This window comes from Nerophis lumbriciformis, linkage group LG09 (genome assembly GCF_033978685.3).
Source record: "Nerophis lumbriciformis linkage group LG09, RoL_Nlum_v2.1, whole genome shotgun sequence".
Lineage (NCBI taxonomy): Eukaryota > Metazoa > Chordata > Actinopteri > Syngnathiformes > Syngnathidae > Nerophis > Nerophis lumbriciformis.
This window is the reverse complement of record NC_084556.2, coordinates 30267501-30275191: the sequence shown is the minus strand read 5'-3', so window position 1 is coordinate 30275191 and position 7691 is coordinate 30267501. Positions and strand designations below refer to the sequence as shown.

At 39.8% G+C, this 7691-nt stretch overlaps 1 protein-coding gene across 2 annotated transcripts in view; it reads left to right on the top strand.

Moving 5' to 3' along the window:
- Positions 1 to 7597: 7597 nt before the first annotated feature.
- tm7sf2 (transmembrane 7 superfamily member 2) overlaps positions 7598 to 7691 on the top strand; it is a 21240-nt gene continuing 21146 nt past the window's right edge. Inside the window, exon 1 of one of the 2 annotated variants that reach the window (XM_061963375.1) lies at positions 7598 to 7691. This exon is cut by the window's right edge and continues 17 nt beyond it. The gene's annotated coding sequence lies outside the window, so the exon portion shown is untranslated. The other variant, XM_061963376.2, reaches the window with a different exon arrangement.

The following is a 7691-nucleotide window of genomic DNA, read 5'->3' as shown; positions in this document are numbered from 1 at the left end:
CGAAGGGAATAAGCGGTAGAAAATGGATGGATGGATATGTATATATATATATATATATATATATATATATATATTATAAGAAATAATTGACTTTCAGTGAATTCTAGCTATATATATATTATATATATATATATATATATATATATATATATATATATGTATGTATAAATAAAAGAAATACTTGAATTTCAGTGTTCATTTATTTACACATATACACACACATAACACTCATCTACTCATTGTTGAGTTAAGGGTTGAATTGTCCATCCTTGTTCTATTCTCTGTCACTATCTTTCTAACCATGCTGAACACCCTCTCTGATTATGCATTGCTGTGTGGCACGCACAAAAGTGCTTTCATCAAATGCACTAGATGGCAGTATTGTCCTGTTTAAGAGTGTCACAACATTGCTGTTTACGGCAGACGGACTGCTTTACTGTAGACGTTCTTTATATTGTGGGAAAGCGGACTCAGGTCCGCATGGAGCTGGAGGGGCGTGGCCTCCAGCTCCGCCTGAATTTCGGGAGATTTTCGGGAGAAAATTTGTCCCGGGAGGTTTTCGGGAGAGGCGCTGAATTTCGGGAGTCTCCCGGAAAATCCGGGAGGGTTGGCAAGTATGAGTTACTAATAGATAATTTAGTAAACACACTCATAAACAACTTAACGTAGTGCACCATTTACTCTTCTTTAGTTTAAACAGTTGTTGAAACAAGTTTGTTTGACAATGCTGATCCCTTTTTAGGTACAATGCTACCCCAGCTCGTTGCGATTACTTACAAATGTCCAATGTTTTCCAGGAAGCAAAAAAAAAAAATTCAGCCTGTGGTTACAACTTGATGCTCTTGTTTGTATAGTACACTTGGTTTATCCTTGCTGTAATTTTGCCTCTCCAAGGTATTGTAAGACAAATCAGCTGTGGTGATATGAATGACATCTTCTTGCAGGACTTGGTCTTCACAGATGTCAAACATGTGGTGGCTGTCTGTTTAGCGAAGGCATATGTTTACCTTAACTGTCTTACTTTTGTTGACAACACTGAAACAGTAAACTCCTCTGCTTCTTGTGGATGTAGCTAGCATGTAGCTATCGGCGCAAAGAGAGCAGCAGCAACAGTTGACCGGCAGCAGCCGTCACTGTTCGCTGATGGTGATTGCTGCTTGCTTTCACCTCAGACTCTACAAGACTCAATATCACCGGGAAAAGTCATTAGATTTGTCGTTCATAGCAGTTTACAAAAAAGTTGCCAAGAAGATTGACAACACTGTCGGCGCCATCCTCAATTTGTGTGTATGTATATATATATATATATATATATATATATATATATATATGTATGTATATATATATATAAATGGGTTATACTAGTATAGCGTTTTTCTACCTTCAAGGTACTCAAAGTGCTTTGACACTATTTCCACATTCACCCATTCACACACTGATGGCGGGAGCTGCCATGCAAGGCGCTAACCAGCACCCATCAGGAGTAAAGGTGAAGTGTCTTGCCCAAGGACACAACGGACTTGACTAGGATGGTAGAAGGTGGGGATTGAACCCCAGTAACCAGCAACCCTCCGACTGCTGGCACGGCCACTCTACCAACTTCGCCACGCCGGCCCATATATATATATATATATATATTTATATATATATATATATATATATATATATACAGTATATATATATATATATACAGTATATATATATATATATATACAGTATATATATATATTTATATAGGGGTGTCAAACGATTACCGTATAATATTTAATCGGGATAATCGCATTTGTTCATCCATTTTCTACTACTTGTCCCTTTTTGGGTTGTGGGGGGTGCTGGAGCCTATCTCAGCTGCATTCGGGCGGAAGGCGGGGTACACCCTGGACAACTCGCCAGCTCATCGCAGGGCCAACAGATAATCACACTCACATTCACGCGTAAGGCCCAATTTAGTGTTGCCAGTCAATCTATCTCCAGGTGCATGTTTTTGGAGGTGGGAGGAAGCCGAAGTACCCGCAGGCAACCCACGGGGAGAACATGCAAACCACACAGAAAGATCCCGGGCGCAGGATTGAACCCAGGACCTTCGTATTGTGAGGCACATGCACTAACCCCTGCCCTACCGTGCTGCCTGCATTTGTTCATAGTAACTCAAAATTAATCGCCGATTGATATCATTTTTCAGAATTGATAAGTATAGCCTTGACAGATCATTTTCAAGTCGAAACACCATGACTGGACAATTAATTTGCTTTAATGAAATGTGTTTTAAACATTATGCGTTTGTAAACAGCTCAAGTACGCTTTTAATAAACATTTTTTTTAAATGCTTGCAGTGCATTGATGTCTTGCCAGATTTTGTATTTTGAAAGAATACAGTAGAAAATGAATGGATGGATGGACAGATTTTGTATTCCTTCCGTAGGAGCACTTGCATACAGAGGAGGAGTTACACCATATTTAGATACCAGTTTCATGCATTAATAACAAAAAATGTCTGTTAGGATCATGCTTTGATTGTCAAAGATGTTTGGTAATGTGATATTTCTACCTAAATAAATGCTTCTGATATTCTGTACATTACATGTTGTACAAGTTAATGGTATTCATATCTTTGCATGACAATGTCTTAACCTTCTTTATTTATTAATGTAATATTCAGCCTGCTAAACAGTAGTCTGTAATTGGAGCCTCAACCAGAACATATTCTATAATAATTTACACAACATTTCAGCCAGCCATAAATCTCCCCCAGCCCCCATATTTCTCAACTGACGTACTAGCATTTTTAGGTGCAAATATCACATAATATTACAAAACATCTTTGACAAAGCATAATGATAATGTAAGACATTTTTATTTTGTTACTGTAGTTAAACCGGATGTATCTTGACATGTTTTGATGTCGTACCTGACTGTTCGCAATAAAAGGTTCCTTTCGACTTCCTGCCTACCGTCTTTTCATTTCTGTTGAGCTTGTATGCTATCTTACTAAAGCAGTCACAGTAAAAATCTACATTTTATGTTATCAATGCACCTTAACTGTAATCTAACCACAGAAGTGAAGAGTCCACCCACCTCTGAATATAGCACGCAGCAGGCATTTGCTGCAGTGATGTCGTCTCACGGCAAAACAGTGCTTTCTTGCCATGACTTTTAATCTGATCTTTCCATAATGTGTTTCAGCTTGTTCTGTCTTTCAATGACTATACAAACTGGACGGTTGAGCTTTACCCTACTCACAGGGAACTTTTATTCAACAGTTGCCATTCAACATATACGGCACACTTCTCCCGGTGCGTCTCTCTAAACCCTCCGGGTAGGAACACCACACATACAAGCAATTCCTATTGCTACATAATGTACCCTTTTCTTTGTCTATTTCTGCTCTCTATTTTACCGCTTGTGGCTCATCAGTAACAAGTGAACCGAGCCAAATATATACAGTTGTGGTCAAAAGTTTACATACACTTGTAAAGAACATAATGTCATGGCTGTCTTGAGTTTCCAATAATTTCTACAACTCTTATTTTTTTGTGATAGAGTGGAGCACATACTTGTTGGTCACAAAAAACATATTTTATGAATGTATTATGGATCTACTGAAAATGTGATCAAATCTGCTGGGTCAAAAGTATACATACAGCAATGTTAATATTTGGTTACATGTCCCTTGGCAAGTTTCACTGCAATAAGGCGCTTTTGGTAGCCATCCACAAGCTTCTGGCAAGCTTCTGGTTGAGTTTTTGACCAGTCATCTTGACAAATTTGGTGCAGTTCAGCTAAATGTGTTGGTTTTCTGACATGGACTTGTTTCTTCAGCATTGTCCACACGTTTAAGTCAGGACTTGGGGAAGGCCATTCTAAAACATTAATTCTAGCCTGATTTAGCCATTCTTTTACCACTTTTGATGTGTGTTTGGGGTCATTGTCCTGTTGGATCACCCAACTGCACCCAAGACCCAACCTCCATGCTGATGATTTTAGGTTGTCCTGAAGAATTTGGAGGTAATCCTCCTTTTTCATTGTCCCATTTACTCTCTGTAAAGCACCAGTTCCATTGGCAGCAAAACAGGCCCATAGCATAATACTACCACCACCATGCTTGACGGTAGGTTTGATGTTCCTGGGATTAAAGGCCTCACCTTTTCTCCTCCAAACATATTGCTGGGTATTGTGGCCAAACAGCTCAATTTTTGTTTCATCTGACATCACATGGACAAAGATAAGACCTTCTGGAGGAAAGTTCTGTGGTCAGATGAAACAAAAATTGAGCTGTTTGACCACAAAACCCATCAATATGTTTGGAGGAGAAAAGGTATGTATGTATATATACATATGTATGTGTATGTATGTGTTAAAGTTAAAGTACCAATGATTGTCACACACACTAGGTGTGGTGAAATTATTCTCTGCATGTGACCCATCACCCTTGATCACCCCCTGGGAGGTGAGGGCAGCAGTGGGCAGCAGCGGTGGCCGCGCCCGGGAGTATATATATATATATATATATATATATATATATATATAAATATATATATATATATATATATATATATATATATATATATATATATATATATATATATATATATATATATATATATGTCATATATAAAATTATAATAATAATGGATTCGATTTTATATTGCGCTTTTCTATTATTAGATACTCAAAGTGCTCACAGAGAAGTGGGAACCCATCATTCATTCACACCTGGTGGTGGTAAGCTACATTTGTAGCCACAGCTGCCCTGGGGTTGACTGACGGAAGCGAGGCTGCCAGTTTGCGCCTACGGCCCCTCCGACCACCACCTATCACCAGTGTGAGCGGCACCGGGGCAAGGGTGAAGTGTCCTGCCCAAGGACACAACCGCAGCGTTTTGGATGTCAAGAGGTGGGGAACGAACCTGCAACCCTCAGGTATATATATATATATATATATATATATATATATATATATATATATATATATATATATATATATATATATATATATATATACAAACCCCGTTTCCATATGAGTTGGGAAATGGTGTTAGATGTAAATATAATCGGAATACAATGAATTGCAAATCATTTTCAACCCATATTCAGTTGAATATGCTACAAAGACAACATATTTGATGTTCAAACTGATAAACATTTTTTTTTTTGCAAATAATCATTAACTTTAGAATTTGATGCCAGCAACACGTGACAAAGAAGTTGGGAAAGGTGGCAATAAATACTGATAAAGTTGAGGAATGCTCATCAAACACTTATTTGGAACATCCCACAGGTGTGCAGGCTAATTGGGAACAGGTGGGTGCCATGATTGGGTATAAAAACATCCATCCATCCATCCATTTTCTACCGCTTATTCCCTTTGGGGTCGCGGGGGGCGCTGGAGCCTATCTCAGCTACAATCGGGCGGAAGGCGGGGTACACCCTGGACAAGTCGTCACCTCATCGCAGGGCCAACACAGATAGACAGACAACATTCACACTCACATCCACACACTAGGGCCAATTTAGTGTTGCCAATCAACTTATCCCCAGGTGCATGTCTTTGGAGGTGGGAGGAAGCCGGAGTACCCGGAGGGAACCCACGCAGTCACGGGGAGGACATGCAAACTCCACACAGAAAGATCCCGAGCCCGGGATTGAACCCAAGACTACTCAGGACCTTCGTATTGTGAGGCAGATGCACTAACCCCTCTGCCACCGTGAAGCCCGGTATAAAAACAGCTTCCCAAAAAATGCTCAGTCTTTCACAAGAAAGGATGGTGCGAGGTACACCCCTTTGTCCACAACTGCGTGAGCAAATAGTCAAACAGTTTAAGAACAACGTTTCTCAAAGTGCAATTGCAAAAAAATTAGGGATTTCACCATCTACGGTCCATAATATCATCAAAAGGTTCAGAGAATCTGGAAAAATCACTCCACGTAAGCGGCATGGCCGGAAACCAACATTGAATGACTGTGACCTTCGATCCCTCAGACGGCACTGTATCAAAAACCGACATTGATCTCTAAAGGATATCACCACATGGCCTCAGGAACACTTCAGAAAACCACTGTCACTAAATACAGTTTGTCGCTACATCTGTAAGTGCAAGTTAAAGCTCTACTATGCAAAGCGAAAGCCATTTATCAACAACATCCAGAAACGCCGCCGGCTTCTCTGGGCCCGAGATCATCTAAGATTGACTGATGCAAAGTGGAAAAGTGTTCTGTGGTCTGACGAGTCCACATTTCAAATAGTTTTTGGAAATATTCGACATCGTGTCAACTGGACCAAAGGGGAAGCAAACCATCCAGACTGTTATCGACGCAGAGTTCAAAAGCCAGCATCTGTGATGGTATGGGGGTGCATTAGTGCCCAAGGCATGGGTAACTTACACATCTGTGAAGGCACCATTAATGCTAAAAGGTACATACAGGTTTTGGAACAACATATGCTGCCATCTAAGCGCCGTCTTTTTCATGGACGCCCCTGCTTATTTCAGCAAGACAATGCCAAGCCACATTCAGCATGTGTTACAACAGCGTGGTTTTGTAAAAAAAAGAGTGCAGGTACTTTCCTGGCCCGTCTGCAGTCCAGACTTGTCTCCCATCAAAAATGTGTGCCGCATTATGAAGCGTAAATTACGACAGCGGAGACCCCGGACTGTTGAACGACTGAAGCTATACATAAAACAAGAATGGGAAAGAATTCCACTTTCAAAGCTTCAACAATTAGTTTCCTCAGTTCCCAATCGTTTACTGAGTGTTGTTAAAAGAAAAGGTGATGTAACACAGTGGTGAACATGCCCTTTCCCAACTACTTTGGCACGTGTTGCAGCCATGAAATTCTAAGTTAATTATTATTTGCAAAAAAATAAATAAAGTTTATGAGTTTGAACATCAAATATGTTGTCTTTGTAGTGCATTCAATTGAATATGGGTTGAAAAGGATTTGCAAATCATTGTATTCCGTTTATATTTACATCTAACACAATTTCCCAACTCATATGGAAACGGGGTTTGTAGATAGATAGATAGATATGCTATTAATTTGGATGTGCAGGTCAGATTTAATGAGTAGCGTAATCCAACAGATGGTGGATGACCAATATGAAACTCCCAACATTCCCTACTGTACCAACAGTGTGCCATACACTCACGGAGGTTTCATTTACCCATCACTAGTCACACGAGATACATTTGCCATGTATTTTACATGTAATACCGATTGGTAATTCAGTTGTAAAAGTAGAACAAACTGTTTTAATAAATGTGCTACTTAGACAGCGTAGAACTGTGTTTGATTAACTTCCTTATTATTCTATATGTATTTTTATTTGACTTTTGTTCAGCTTCTGCCACTATGTGCTCCTGCTGCCTCTCCTTTGCTTGCTCTGTGGGCCATAAACAAATAATTTTGAGCAATGGTACCTACTTGCTAACTAAAGTTGTGTGTAAGTTAAGTTTATTTTTAGTGTGCTGTTTGTACAATAAACTACATTTTCTGACGTTCAGGTGTTTCACAACATCTGAACTTGTGCAGCCATTGCTGACGCCACATCACCATCTAATCTGATTGGACAACGTCTCTAGTCCCGCCCTCTTCTGATCCCGTTAAGAGATTTGATTCGCTGTCGGAGCATGTGGCACCGAGACACTGAGGAGGCGGTCTGCCATGAAGATAGATAGACATCAGTTTAATATCGC